The 16,312-nt window shown below is 38.7% G+C and overlaps 1 non-coding gene across 1 annotated transcript; it reads right to left on the reverse strand.

The window, feature by feature from the left end:
- Positions 1 to 485: 485 nt before the first annotated feature.
- LOC117201665 (U6 spliceosomal RNA) lies at positions 486 to 591 on the reverse strand. The gene has a single exon (XR_004483731.1). It is a non-coding gene; the product is annotated as a U6 spliceosomal RNA (small nuclear RNA).
- Between the last annotated feature and the right edge of the window lie 15,721 nt (positions 592 to 16,312).

The following is a 16,312-nucleotide window of genomic DNA, read 5'->3' on the forward strand; positions in this document are numbered from 1 at the left end:
TATTTTCTAGTGAAGACAAAATGTAGTGAAGAAGATATAATTAAATAAACACAATAATAAACAAGCTATTTTATTCTAAAGTAAATGGTCTGAAGGAAAGAAATTCAGTTCTCTGAGAAGATTTTACACAGGAACTCAAATCTGGAGAGTAGAGGCAGGAAGGGCTTCCCAAAAAAGTGATGCTTTTTAAATTTTTATTTTATATTGGAGTATCACTTATTAACAATGTTGTGTTTGTTTCAGGTGTACAGCAAAGTGATTCAGTTATACATATACATGTATCTATTCTTTTTCAAATTATTATGAGAAAATAATATAGGTTATTACACAGTATTGAGCCTAGTTCCCTGTGCTATACAGTAGGTCCTTGTTGTTTATCTACTTTAAATATAGCAGTGTGTACAGGTCAATCCTAAACTCCCAATCTATCCCTCCCTCTCACCCTTCCCCCATGGTAACCATAAATTCGTCTCTAAGTCTGTGAGAAAAATATGGAACGCTTCATGGATTTGCATGTTATCCTTGCCCAGGGGCCATGTTAATTTTCTCTATTTGGTTCCAATTTTAGTATATGTGCTGCCGAAGTGACACCAAAGGAAGTGATGCTTGAGATGGTCAGGAGGAGTGAGCATTAACTGTGGGGTTGATAGAGTCTTCAGGGGAAACACCATCCACAAAGCTTCATGACGAAGAAGGCATGAACAATTGGGGAAAAGGCTGTGTGGCTGTGGGAGGGAAGGATGGAGGGAAAGCACCAGATGAGTTTGGAGATCCAGGTATGGTCCTGGTCATCCAGGGCCTTAGAGACTGTGGAAAGATGTTGGTGCTTACCCCAAGATCAATGAGAAACAAGTAATGAGGTTTAATAATGTGTGTGTGTGCGCACATGGGCATGCACACATAAGAGGCAGATAAAATTATTAGATTTGTGTTATGAAAAGAGAACTCTGGCTTCAGTCTGAAGAAAATAAAAGAGAGTTCAATTGACATGAGGAATCCAGTTAGTAGGATTAGAGATAAAGTAACTACAGTTTACTCTGGAATGGTAGCAGTGGGTGAAACACAATAAATGAACATGAGATCTAAGAAGTGACTGAGAAGAGACTTAATGATTCACATGAAGCACTGAATGTGACAAATTACCTAAATTTCTATACTAGCAGGTAAGAAACTGATAACCACCAAGATATGTACCTAAGTGTTGGGTTAATTTAGCAGATGATTTTTTGATACTTTAAGTGGTGCTTAAGGAATTTGAACAATGCAAAACTACATTGGTGTTATCTGGGTCTCTATCAAAGTTTAATATATTCTATCTAGTTTTCCTATTGCCACAGATGAGCTTTTAAAGATTCCTCTATTGGAAACTGCTCTTTCAGAAGTGAAGTGACAGCTGTTCAGTGAGTCATTTCTAACAGTATGATCTCAGCTGCAAGTATTTAGGTAATCACATGGCTTGAAAAGAGGTGCCTGTGATAACCTGGATTACTGTTGACTGCTACTGTGTACTTTGGTAGCTCACATCTCATCTGTGTACCTGTAGGGCTCTAAGGTCAACTATGGGGAACAAGTCATCAAAGTGGTTTCAGTGAAAAACTTTATTAAAGCTATCAATACAAGAGTTATTTTTATAGCCATTGATTCTATGTTGTCCAATATTTTCCAAGCAGCTATTCAGTTAAAATGGTCACTTTTCAAACACATGAGAGGTGTACAAATATGTTTGCATGGTTGAATCAATGACATTTAGGTAAAAAAATGAGCCAGTGATTTATTTCTGACACTAGGCAGTTGTCAAACAATATTAATGTCTAAATCAACGGATGAGCACAGAAGAATTGCAACAAGCCCTGTGACACAGATGGCAGCATAATGGGGTCCATCTTTCATCAACTTAACCAAACGCCTCCCCTTCCTAATGCCTCTTCCCTTAGGATAGTGGGCTTTGGAATGACATGTGTACAAGTGAATCTCCTACTTAACAGATGCTATGGGATGAGTGCTGACAGTAAATAGCCAGATGGTTATTAGACAGATCTCTTGCATGACTCAAAGTAGAATGACAACTCTATGCAGAGGTGACAAGACATGGACAAACTTTTCATGTAAGTTTTAGAAAATTAGAGTAAACCAAGGGCTTATAAATAATATGAAAAAAGGCCCCAAAGTGGCTGAACTTAGGAAATGTTTGACTAATAAATCATCTAGGGAAATCCAAGCCAAAGTTCAATTAGAAGCTGTATGGACAGGAGCTAAAACCCAAGCAAAGGCCTTTGGGGAAGCTTTTGGCAGTCCAGCCACATTAATGAGATAAGGCTTAGGGCTCAGGGCCAGCCAGAGCCTCAGGGAGCACCACAGGCTGTGACTTGAGCCTTACCCCCAGGGCCTCAATCAAGGAAGGGGTGGTAGAGAGCAATCTTGAAGTGGTCAGAGGAGCTTTCTTGCCCAAATTGCAGCCCACCTTCAAAGGGACACTGCTGATACAGTGTCTGCTTCCATCTGTCATCTAACAGAAAGGGGTGAGCCTATTCTGTAAGGGATGACAAACTTGCATGTGCCCACAGAGTTTTCCTTCCGTGGAATCTGCATGATTTTTTTTAACATCTTTATTGGAGTATAATTACTTTACAATATTGTGTTAGTTTCCACCATATAAAAAAGTGAATCAGCTATATGTATACATATATCCCCATATCCCCTCCCTCAGGTGCCTCCCTCTCACCCTCCCTATCCCACCCCTCTAGGTGGTCACAAAGCACCGAGGGAGGCACTTTGTACCTAATCTCCCTGTGCTATGCAGCTGCTTCCCACTAGCTATCTATTTTTTTCTTTTACACTTGGTAGTGTATATATTTCAGTGCTACTCTCTCACACTCTCCCAGCTTACGATTCCCCCCACACTGTGTCCTCAAATCGATTCTCTACGTCTGCGTCTTTATTCCTGTCCTGCTCCTAGGTTCATCAGAACCTTTTTCTTAATTTTTTTAGATTCTATATATATATGTGTGTTAGCATATGGTATTTGTTCTTCTCTTTCTCACTTACTTCACTCTGTATGACAGACTCTAAGTCCATCCACCTCACTACAAATAACTGAATTTCATTTCTTTTTATGGCTGAGTAATATCCCATTGTATATATGTGCCACATCTTTATCCATTCATCTGTTGATGGACACCTAGGTTGCTTAAATGTCCTGGCTATTGCAAATACTGCTGCAATGAACACTGTGGTTCATGACTCTTTTTGAATTATGGTTTTCTCAGGGTATATGTCCACTAGTGGGATTCCTGGGTCATATGGTAGTTCTACTTTTAGTTTTTTAAGGAATCTCCATACTGTTCTCCATAGTGGCTGTATCAATTTACATTCCCACGAAAAGTACAAGAGGGTACCCTTTTCTCCACACCCTCTCCAGCATTTATTGTTTGTAGATTTTTTGATGATGGCCATTCTGACTGGTATGAGGTGATACCTCATTGTAGTTTTGATTTGCATTTATCTAATGATTAGTGATCTTGAGCATCCTTTCATGTGTTTGTTGGCAATCTGTACATCTTCTTTGGAGAAATGTCTGTTTAGGTCTTCCGCCCATTTTTGGATTGGGTTGTTCGTTATTTTGATATTGAGCTGCATGAGTTATTTATATATTTTGGAGATTAATCCTTTGTCAGTTGCTTCATTGGCAAATATTTTCTCCCATTCTGAGGGTTGTCTCTTCATCTTGTTTATGGTTTCCTTTGTTGTGCAAAAGCTTTTAAGTTTCATTAGGTCCAAATTGTTTATTTTTGTTTTTATTTCCATTTCTCTAGGAGTTGGGTGAAAAAGGATCTTGCTGTGATTTATGTCATAGAGTGTTCTGCTTATGTTTTTCTCTAGGAGTTTTACAGTGTCTGGCCTTACATTTAGGACTTTAATCCATTTTGAGTTCATTTTTGTGTATGGCGTTTGGGAGTGTTCTAATTTCATTCTTTTCCATGTAGCTGTCCATTTTTCCCAGCACCACTTATTGAAGAGGCTTTGTATATTTTTGCCTCCTTTGTCAAAGAAAAGTTGACCATATGTGCATGGGTTAATCTCTGGGCTTTCTATGCTGTTCCATTGATCTGTATTTCTGTTTTTGTGCCAGTACCAAACTGTCTTGATTACTGTAGCTTTGTAGAATAGTCTGAAGTCAGGGAGTCTGATTCTTTCAGATCAGTTTTTCTTTCTCAAGATTGCTTTGGCTATTTGGGGTCTTTTGTGCTTCCATGCAAATTGTAAAATTTTTTGCTCTAGTTCTGTGAAAAATGCCATTGGTAGTTTGATAGGGATTGCATTGAATCTGTAGATAGCTTTGGGTCATATATTCATTTTCACAATGTTTATTCTTCCAATCCAAGAACGTGGTATATCTCTCCATCTGTTTGTAGCATCTTTAATTTCTTTCATCAGTGTCTTATAGTTTTCTGCATACAGGTCTTTTGTCTCCTTAGGTAGCTTTATTCCTAGGTATTTTATTCTTTTTGTTGCAATGAAAAATGGGAGTGTTTCCTTAATTTCTCTTTCAGATTTTTCATCATTAGTGTATAGGAATGCAAGAGATTCCTGTGCGTTAATTTTTTTTTTTTTTTTTTTTTTTTTTGCGGTACGCAGGCCTCTCACTGTTGTGGCCTCTCCCGTTGCGGGGCACAGGCTCCGGACGCGCAGGCTCAGCGGCCATGGCTCACGGGCCCAGCCGCTCCGCGGCATGTGGGATCTTCCCGGACCGGGGCACGAACCCGTGTCCCCTGCATCAGCAAGCGGACGCCCAACCACTGCGCCACCAGGGAAGCCCCCTGTGCGTTAATTTTGTATCCTGTTACTTTACCAAATTTATTGATTAGCTCTAGTAGTTTTCTGGTAGCATCTTCAGGATTCTCTATGTATAGTATCATGTCATATGCAAATAGTGACAGTTTTACTTCTTCTTTCTGATCTGGATTCCTTTTATTCTTTTTCTTCTCTGATTGCTGTGATTAAAACTTCCAACACTATGTTGAATAATAGTGGTGAGAGTGGACAACCTTGTCTTCTTCCTGATCTTAGAGGAAATAGTTTGAGTTTTTCACGATTGAGAGCAATGTTGGCTGTGGGTTTGTCATATATACCCTTTATTATGTTGATGTAGGTTTCCTCTATGCCAACTTTCTGGAGAGTTTTTATCATAAATGGGTGTTGAATTCTGTCAAAAGTTTTTCTGCATCTATTGAGATTATCATATGGTTTTTATCCTTCAGTTTGTTAATATGGTTTATCACATTGATTGATTTGCATATATTGAAGAATTCTTGCATTCTTGGGATAAACCCCACTTTATGGTGGTATATGATCCTTTTAATGTGTTGTTGGATTCTATTTACTAGTATTTTGTTGGGGATTTTTGCATCTGTGTTCACCAGTGATATTGGCCTGTAGTTTTCCTTTTTGGTGACATCTTTTTCTGGTTTTGGTATCAGGGTGATGGTGGCCTCACAGAATGAGGTTGGGAATGTTCCTCCCTCTGCTATATTTTGGAAAAGTTTGAGAAGGATAAATGTTAGCTCTTCTCTAAATGTTTGATAGAATTCGCCTGTGAAGCCATCTGGTTCTGGTCTTTTGTTTGTTGGACAATTTTTAATCAGAGACTCAATTTCAGTGCTTGTGATTGGTCTGTTCACATTTTCTATTTCTTCCTGGTTCAGTCTTGGAAGTTTATACCTTTCTAAGAATTTGTCCATTTCTTCCAGGTTGTCCACTTTACTGACATATAGCTGCTTGCAGTAATCTCTCATGATCCTTTGTATTTCTGCCATGTCATTTGTTACTTCTCCCTTTTTATTTCTAATACTATTGATTTGAGTCTTCTCCCTTTTTTTCTTGATGACTCTGGCTAATGGTTTATCAATTTTGTTTATCTTCTCATAGAACCAGCTTTTAGTTTCACTGATCTTTGCTACTCTGTCCTTCATTTCTTTTTCATTTATTTCTGATCTGATCTTTATGCTTTCTTTCCTTCTGCTAACTTTGGGTGTTTTTTGTTTTGTTTTGTTTTGTCATTCTTCTTTCTCTAATTGCTTTAGGTGTAAAGTTAGGTTGTCTATTTGAGATTTTTCTTCTTTCTTGAGAAGAATTTTATTGCTATAAACTTCCCTCTCAGAACTGCTTTTGCTGCATCCCATAGGCTTTGGATCATTGTGTTTTCATTGTCATTTGTTTCTAGGTATTTTTTTTATTAGTTTTTTATTTCTTCAGTGATCTTTGGTTATTTAGTAGCATATTGTTTAACCTCCTAAACAATAGGAGGTTATTTTACAGTTTTTTTCCTGTAATTGATATCTGGTCTCATAGTGTTATTGTCAGAAAAGATACTTGATACAATCTCAATTTTCTTAAATTTACCGAGGGTTGATTTGTGACCCAAGATATGATGTATTCTGGAAAATGTTCCATGAGCACTTGAGAAGAAAATGTATTCTGTTGTTTATGGATGGAATGTCATATAAATATTGATAAAGTCCATGTGGACTAATGTCTCATTTAAAGCTTGTGTTTCCTTATTTATTTCCATTTTGGATCATCTGTCCTTTGGTTAAAATCGGGTGTTAAAGTCCTCTAGTATTAGTTTGTTACGGTTGACTACTTTTATGGTTATTAGTATTGGCCTTATGTATTGAGGTGCTACTATGTTGGGTGCATAAATATTTACAATTGTTATATTTTCTTCTTGGATTGATCCCTTGTCATTATGTAGTGTCCTTATTGGTCTCTTGTAACAGTCTTAGTTTTAAAGTCTATTTTATATGATATGAGTATTGCTACTCCAGCTTTATTTTGATTTCCATTTGCATGGAATATCTTTTTCTATCCCCTAACTTTCAGTCTGTATGTGTCCCTAGGTCTGAAGTGGGTCTCTTGCAGACAGTGTATATATGGGTCTTGTTTTTTTATCCATTCAGCAAGCCTGTGTCTTTTGGTTGGAGCATTTAATACATTTACATTTGGGGTAATTATTGATATGTACGTTCCTATTACCATTTTCTTAGTTGTTTTGGGTTTGCTTTTATAGGTCTTTTCCTTCTCTTGTGTTTCCCACCTAGAGAAATGCCTTTAGCATTTGTTGTAAAGCTGGTTTGGTGTTGCTGCATTCTCTTAACTTTTGCTTGTCTGTAAAGCTTTTGATTTCTCCATTGAATCTGAATGAGATGCTTGCTAGGTAGAGTAATCTTGGTTGTAGGTTTTTCCTTTTCATCACTTTAAATATGTCCTGCCACTCCCTTCTGGCTTGCAGAGTTTCTGTTGAAATATCAGCTCTTAACCTTATGGGAATTCCCTTGTATGTTGCTTTTCCCTTGCTCCTTGTAATAATTTTTCTTTGTATTTAATTTTTGAAAGTTTGATTAATATGTGTCTTGGCCTGTTTCCCCTTGGGTTTACCTTGTATGGGACTCTCTGCACTTCTTGGATTTGACTATTTCCTTTCCCATGTTAGGGAAGTTTTTGACTATAATCTCTTAAAATATTTTCTCAGACCTTTTCTTTTTCTCTTCTTCTTCTGGGACCAATATAATTCAATTGTTGGTTCATTTAATGTTCTTCCAGAAGTCTCTGAGACTGTCCTCAATTCTTTTCATTCCTTTTTCTTTATTCTGCTCCCTGGCAGTTATTTCCACTATTCTATCTTCCAGGTCACTTATCCCATTTTCTGTCTCAGTTATTCTGTTTTTGATTCCCTCTAGAGTACTTTTAATTTCATCTATTGTGCTGTTAATCATTGTTTGTTTGCTCTTTAGTTCTTCTAGGTTCTTGTTAAACATTTCTTTTATTTTCTCCATTCTCTTTCCCAGATTTTGGATCATCTTAACTATCATTACTCTGAATTCTTTTTCAGGTAGTCTGCCTATTTCATCTTCCTTTGTTTGGTCTGGTGGGTTTTTACCTTGCTCCTTCATCTGCTGCATATTTCTCTGTCTTCTCATTTTGTTGAACTTACTGTGTTTGGGATCTCCTTTTCTCAGGCTGCAGGTTCGTAGTTATTGTTGTTTTGGTTTCTGTCTCCAGTGGGTGAGGTTGGTTCAGTTGCTTGTGTATGCTTCCTGGTGGGGAACTGGTCCTGTGTTCTATTGAGTGGAGCTGGATCTTGTCCTTCTGGTTGGCAGGTCTGCATCCAGTAATGTGTTTTGGGCTGCTGTGAACTTAGTAAGATTTAGGCAGCCTCTCTGCTAATGGGTGAGGTTGTGTTCCTCTCTGGCTAGTTGTTTGGCATGGGGCATCCAGGACTGGAATGTTCCAGCCATTGGGTGGAGCTGGGTCTTAGTGTTGAGAGAGAGATCTCTGGGAAAACTCTTGCTGACTAATATTATGTGGGGCTTGGTGGTCTCTGGTGGTCCAATGTCTTGAACACAGGTCTCCCACCTTGAAGGCTCAGGCCCAACACCCGGCCGGAACACCTAGACCCTGGCAACTGCACAGCTCAGAAGAAAAGGAAGTAAAAACAAAAGAACAGATGGAACCCCAAAACAAATGGTAAGAGCAAAATTAAACAGACAAAATCACACAAAGAAACATACACACACACACACTCACAAAAAGAGAAAAAAAAAAAAAGAAGAAGAGAACACCCAAAACAATAAACAAATCCACCAATGATAAGAAGCACTAAAAACTAAACTAAGATAAACATAACCAAAGACAAATCAGACACAGAGAGAGGGCAGACAGCAGAAGCAAGAAGAAGTACAATCCTGCAGCCTGTAAAACAAAAACCACATTCACAGAAAGAGAGACAAGATGAAAAGGGAGAGGACTATGTACCAGATGAAGGAACAAGATAAAACCCCAGAAAATCAGCTAAATGAAGTAGAGATAGGAAACATTCCAGAAAAAGAATTCAGAATAATGATAGTGAAGATGATCCAGGACCTCGGATAAAGAATGGAGGCAAAGATCAAGAAGATGCAAGAAATGTTTAACAAAGACCTTGAAGAATTAAAGAACAAACAAAGATGAACAATAAAATAACTGAAATGAAAACTTCACTAGAAGGAAACAATAGCAGAATAACTGAGGCAGAAGAATGGATAAGTGACCTGGAAGACAGAATGGTGGAATTCACAGCTGCGGAACAGAATAAAGAGAAAAGAATGAAAAGAAATGAAGAGAGCCTAAGAGATCTCTGGGACAACATTAAACACAACAGCATTCGCATTATTGGTGTCTCAGAAGGAGAAGAGAGAGAGAAAGGAGCAGTGAAAATATTTGAAGAGATTAGAGACGAAAACTTCCCTAACATGGGAAAGGAAATAGCCACCCAAGTCCAGGAAGTGCAGAGAGTCCCATACAGGATAAACCCAAGTAGAAACATGCCAAGACACAGAGTAATCAAATTGGCAAAAATTAAAGACAAAGAATAATTATTAAAAGCAGCAAGGTGGGTTCCCTGGTGGCACAGTGGTTGAGAGTCTGCCTACTGATGCAGGGGACTTGGGTTCGTGCCCCGGTCCAGGAAGATTCCACATGCCACAGAGCGGCTGGGCCTGTGAGCCATGGCCACTGAGCCTGCGCATCTGGAGCCTGTGCTCTGCAACAGGAGAGGCCACAACAGTGAGAGGCCTGCGTACCGCAAAAAAAAAAAAAAAAAGAAAAAAGAAAAAAAAGCAGCAAGGGAAAAATGACAAATAACATACAAGGGAACTCCCATAAGGTTCACAGCTGATTTCTCAGCAAAAACTCTACAAACCAGAAGGAAGTGGCATGATATACTTAAAGTGATGAAAGGGTAGAACCTACAACCAAGATTACTCTACCCGGCAAGGATCTCATTCAGATTCAATGGAGAAATCAAAAGCTTTACAGACAAGGAAAAGCTAAGAGAATTCAGCACCACTAAACCAGCTCTACAACAAATGCTAAAGGAACTTCTCTAAGTGGGAAATGCAAGAGAAGAAAAGGACCTACAAAAACAAACCCAAAACAATTAAGAAAATGGTCATAGGAACATACATATCGATAATTATCTTAAATGTGAATGGATTAAATACTCCAACCGAAAGATACAGGCTTGCTGAATGGATACAAAAACAAGACCCATATACATGCTGTCTACAAGAGAGCCACTTCAGACCTAGGGACACATTCAGACTGAAAGTGAGGGGATGGAAAAAGATATTCCATGCAAACGGAAATCAAAATAAAGCTGGAGTAGCAATACTCATATCGGATATAATAGATTTTAAAATAAAGAATCTTACAAGAGATAAGGAAGGACACTACATAATGATCAAGGATCAATCCAAGAAGAAGATATAACAATTATAAATATATATGCACCCAACATAGGAGCACCTCAATACATAAAGCAACTGCTAACAGCTATAAAAGAGGAAATCGACAGTAACACAATAAGAGTGGGGGCTTTAACACCTCACTTACACCAATGGACAGATCATCCAAAATGAAAATAAATAAGGAAACAAAAGCTTTAAATGACACAATAGACCGGATAGATTTAGTTGATATTTATAGGACATTCCATCCAAAAACAGCAGATTACACTTTCTTCTCAAGTGCACATGGAACATTCTCGAGGATAGATCACATCTTGGGTCACAAATCAAGCCTCAGTAAATTTAAGAAAATTGAAATTGTATCAAGCATCTTTTCTGACCACAACGCTATGAGATTACAAATGAATTACAGGGAAAAGAAGTGAAAAACACAAACACAAGGAGGCTAAACAATACGTTACTAAACACCCAAGAGATCACTGAAAAATTCAAAGAGGAAATCAAAAAATACCTAGAGACAAATGACAATGAAAATGCAATGATCCAAAATCTATAGGATGCAACAAAAGCAGTTCTAAGAAGGAAGTTTATAGCTATACAAGCCTACCTCAAGAAAAAAGAAAAATCTCAAATAAACAATCTAACCTTACACCTAAAGGAACTAGAGAAAGAAGAACAAACAGAACCCAAAGTTAGCAGAAGGAAAGAAATCATAAAGACCAGAGCAGAAATAAATGAAATAGAAACAAAGAAAACAATAGCAAAGATCAATAAAACTAAAACCTGGTTCTTTGAGAAGATAAACAAAATTGATAAGCCATTTTCCAGACACATCAAGAAAAAGGGGGAGAGGACTCAAATCAATAAAATTAGAAATGAAAAAGGAGAAGTTACAACAGACACCACAGAAATACAAAGCATCCTAAGAGTCTACTACATGCAACTCTATGCCAATAAAGTGGACAACCTGGAAGAAATGGACAAATTCTTAGAAAGGTATAACCTTCCAACACTGAACCAGGAAGAAATAGAAAATATGAACACACCAAACACAAGTAATGAAATTGTAACTGTGATTAAAAATCTTCCAACAAACAAAAGTCCAGAACCAAATGGCTTCACAGGTGAATTCTATCAAACATTTAAAGAAGAGCTAACACCCATCCTTCTCAAGCTCTTCCAAAAAATTGCAGAGGAAGGAACACTCCCAAACTCATTCTATGAGGCCACCGTCACCCTGATCCCAAACCCAGACAAAGATACTATAAGAAAAGAAAATTACAGACCAATAACACTCATGAATATAGATGCAAAAATCCTCAACAAAATACTAGCAAACAGAATCCAACAACACATTAAAAGGATCATACACCACGATCAAGTTGGGTTTATCCCAGGAATGAAAGGATTCTTCAATATATGCAAATCAATCAATGTGATACACCATATTAACAAATTGAACAGGGGGGCGGGCGGGACTGGGAGCTGAGGCTCCGGCTTTTGTCGGAGCACCGGGAGAGGACTGAGGTTGGCGGCGTGAACACAGCCTGCAGGGCGTTAGTGCACCGCGGCTAGCCGGGAGAGAGTCCGGGGAAAAGTCTGGACCTGCCGAAGAGGCAAGAGACTTTTACGTCCCTCTTTGTTTCCTGGTGCACGAGGAGAGGGGATTAAGAACGCTGCTTGAGAGAGCTCCAGGGACGGGCGCGAGCCGCGGCTAAAAGTGCGGAGCCCAGAGACAGACATGAGACGCTAAGGCCGCTGCTGCCGCCACCAGGAGGCCTGTGTGCGAACACAGGTCACTAGCCACACGCCCTTCCGGGGAGCCTGTGCAGCCCGCCACTGCCAGGGTCCCGGGATCCAGGGACAACTCCCCCGGGAGAACGCACGGCGCGCCTCAGGCTGCAACGTCACGCCGGCCTCTGCCGCTGCAGGCCCGCCCCACACTCCGTGACCCTCCCTACCCCCCGGCCTGAGTGAGCCAGAGCCTCCGAATCAGCGGCTCCTTTAACCCCGTCCTGTCTGAGCAAAGAACAGACGCCCTCCGGCGACCTACACGCACAGGCGGGGCCAAATCCAAAGCTGAGCCCCTGGGAGCTGTGAGATCAAAGAAGAGAAAGGGAAATCTCTCCCAGCAGCCTCAGAAGCAGCGGATTAAAGCTCCACAATCAACTTGATATACCCTGCATCTGTGGAATACCTGAATAGTCAACGAATCATCCCAAATTAAGGAGCCCTGTGGATGAAAGGCTCTTGGTGCTGCAGCCAGGAGTCAGTGCTGTGCCTCTGAGGTGGGAGAGCCAACTTCAGGACACTGGTCCACAAGAGGCCTCCCAGCTGCACATAATATCAAACAGCAAAAATCTCCGAGAGATCTCCATCTCAACGCCAGCACCCAGCTTCACTCAACGACCAGCAAGCTACAGTGCTGGACATCCTATGCCAAACAACTAGCAAGACAGGAACACAACCCCACCCATTAGCAGAGAGGCTGCCCAAAATCATAATAAGTCTACAGACACCCCAAAACACACCACCAGACGTGGACCTGCCCACCAGAAAGACAAGATCCAGCCTCATCCACCAGAACACAGGCACTAGTACCCTCCACCAGGAAGCCGACACAACCCACTGAACCAACCTTAGCCACTGGGGACAGACACAAAAAACAACAGGAACTACGAACCTTCAGCCTGCAAAAAAGGAGACCACAAACACAGTAAGATAAGCAAAATGAAAAGACAGAAAAACACACAGCAGATGAAGGAGCAAGATAAAAACCCACCAGACCTAACAAATGAAGAGGAAATAGGCAGTCTACCGGAAAAAGAATTCAGAATAATGATAGTAAGGTTGATCCAAAATCTTGGAGATAGAATGGACAATAGAATGGACAAAATGCAAGAATCAGTTAACAAGGACCTAGAAGAACTAAAGATGAAACAAGCAACGATGAACAACACAATAAATGAAATTAAAAGTACTCTAGATGGGATCAATAGCAGAATAACTGAGGCAGAAGAACGGATAAGTGACCTGGAAGATAAAATAGTGGAAATAACTACTGCAGAGCAGAATAAAGAAAAAAGAATGAAAAGAACTGAGGACAGTCTCAGAGACCTCTGGGACAACATTAAACGCACCAACATTCGAATTATAGGGGTTCCAGAAGAAGAAGAGAAAAAGAAAGGGACTGAGAAAATATTTGAAGAGATTATAGTTGAAAACTTCCCTAATATGGGAAAGGAAATAGTTAATCAAGTCCAGGAAGCACAGAGAGTCCCATACAGGATAAATCCAAGGAGAAATACGCCAAGACACATATTAATCAAACTGTCAAAAATTAAATACAAAGAAAACATATTAAAAGCAGCAAGGGAAAAACAACAAATAACACACAAGGGAATCCCCATAAGGTTAACAGCTGATCTTTCAGCAGAAACTCTGCAAGCCAGAAGGGAGTGGCAGGACATATTGAAAGTGTTGAAGGAGAAAAACCTGCAACCAAGATTACTCTACCCAGCAAGGATCTCATTCAGATTTGATGGAGAAATTAAAACCTTTACAGACAAGCAAAAGCTGAGAGAGTTCAGCACCACCAAACCAGCTCTACAACAACTGCTAAAGGAACTTCTCTAGGCAAGAAACACAAAAGAAGGAAAAGACCTACAATAATGAACCCCAAACAATTAAGAAAATGGGAATGGGAACACACATATCGATAATTACCTTAAATGTAAATGGACTAAATGCTCCCACCAAAAGACACAGATTGGCTGAATGGATACAAAAACAAGACCCATATATTCGCTGTCTACAAGAGACCCACTTCAGACCTAGAGACACATACAGACTGAAAGTAAGGGGATGGAAAAAGGTATTTCATGCAAATGGAAACCAAAAGAAAGCTGGAGTAGCAATTCTCATATAAGTTATATATATATATATATATATGTAGTTTGCTTGAGTGCAGTGTTTTTTGTTTTCTGTACTGAATTCATTAGCATGGGTCGGTATAAAATTTAGCATAGGTCAATATGTAATTTGTAAACTAATAAGGTCTTAAAAGTGAGGAATTAAGTCTTTTAAATTTAATTATTTATTGTAAAGAGCAGAATAGCATACATAAACAGGTGCCTAAGGAAAACTTGTATTCTAATATGGAACTCTCATGAACACCTTTTTTTTTTTTTTTTTTTTTTCTTCTAACGGTATGATAGTAAGCCATTTGATTATTTTTATGGCTTTAACTTTACAACAATGAAATATTCGTAAATTTTAAAAAGTATTTTTCTTTATTTGATGCGGGTGGGATACTGGAGAAATGAAAGATCAAACATCTATTGAGGAATCCATACTTGTCTATATATTGTGTACTTTTATTTCAAGAACTGATTTAAAATTCCTAAAAGGATGCTATAATAAGTTATTATGCCATTTTACAGACTGAATTAAGTGAATTTCAGGGAGGTATGAAACTTGCCTAAGGCTATCCAGCTACCAAGCGGTAGAAGTGAGAATTAAATCCAGGTATACCTATAAAAAAAAAAAAAAAAAGAAGGCGAGGGCAGCACCAGGGTATGGGGTTGTTAGTTTTATAGGGGTGAGTAATTTCATACGCTGATGAGTGGGAGGAGTATTCCAGCTATTTTGGGGAAGGGGTGGGGATTTCTAGGAATTGAGCCACCGCCCACTTTTTGACCTTTATGGTCATCCTTGGAACTGTCGTGGCACCTGTGGGTGTGTCGCTTAGCTTGCTGATGTGTTACAATGAGTGTATACTGAGGCTCAAGGTCTAGTGGAAGTAGACTCGTCCGCCATCTTGGACCTATTTTGTTCTAATCAGTTTATGTTGTGTCCTCGGGCTATGTAATTCTTTTAAAGGTTGTGCCCTGCCCCCTTTCCTCCTGTTTCATATTGAATATATAATATTTACCAGAGTATGTTTTAATAATTAATACATGATATATTGTATAATTAATTTATATATCATATATATAATGATATCTATAGGTATTTGTTCTAATAAGTCATTAAAAATAAATGAATAAAAAAAAAAAGTATTAACTCTTTGTTCCGTAATGTTTTCAGTATAATTAAAAGATAGGCTTTGTACGATTCATTTGCACTGCTTCCCCACCTGTTCTCAATGCTGAAATCCTTGTATGACTTTCTTTTTTATTAAATACACTTTGAATGTTATCCATGATTTTCTTCACCAAGGCCAAATTCTCCATGAACTATCTTGTGATAAATAAAGAATATAAGTGTTAACCCAAAAAAAAAAAAAAAAAAAACAAATTGAACAATAAAAACCATGTGATCATCTCAACAGATGCAGAAAAGCTTTTGACAAAATTCAGCACCCATTTATGATAAAAACTCTCCAGAAAGTGGGCATAGAGGGAACCTACCTCAACATAAAAAAGGCCATATATGACAAACCCACAGCAAACATCATTCTCAATGGTAAAAAACTGAAAGCATTTACTCTAAGATCAGGAACAAGACAAGGATGTCCACTATCACTACTATTATTCAACATAGTTTTGGCAGTCCTAGGCACGGCAATCAGAGAAGAAAAAGAAATAAAAGGAATACAAATTGGAAAAAAAGGAGTAAAACTGTCACTGTTTGCAGAAGACCTGATACTATACATAGAGAATCCTAAAGATGCCACATGAAAACTACTAGAGCTAATCAATGAATTTGGTAAAGTTGCAGGATACAAAATTAACGCACAGAAATCTCTTGCATTCCTTACCTAGGAATAACCCTACCTAAGGAGAAAAAAGACCTGTATGCAGAAAACTATAAGACACTGATGAAAGAAATTAAAGATGATACCAACAGGTTGAGAGATATACCATGTTCTTGGATTGGAAGAATCAATATTGTGAAAATGAGTATACTTCCCAAAGCAATCTATAGATTCAATGCAATCCCTGTCAAATTACCAATGGCATTTTTTATGGAACTAGAACAAAAAATCTTAAAATTTGCATGGAGACACAAACGACCCCAAATAGCCA

This window comes from Orcinus orca, chromosome 6 (genome assembly GCF_937001465.1).
Source record: "Orcinus orca chromosome 6, mOrcOrc1.1, whole genome shotgun sequence".
In the NCBI taxonomy this organism is placed as follows: domain Eukaryota; kingdom Metazoa; phylum Chordata; class Mammalia; order Artiodactyla; family Delphinidae; genus Orcinus; species Orcinus orca.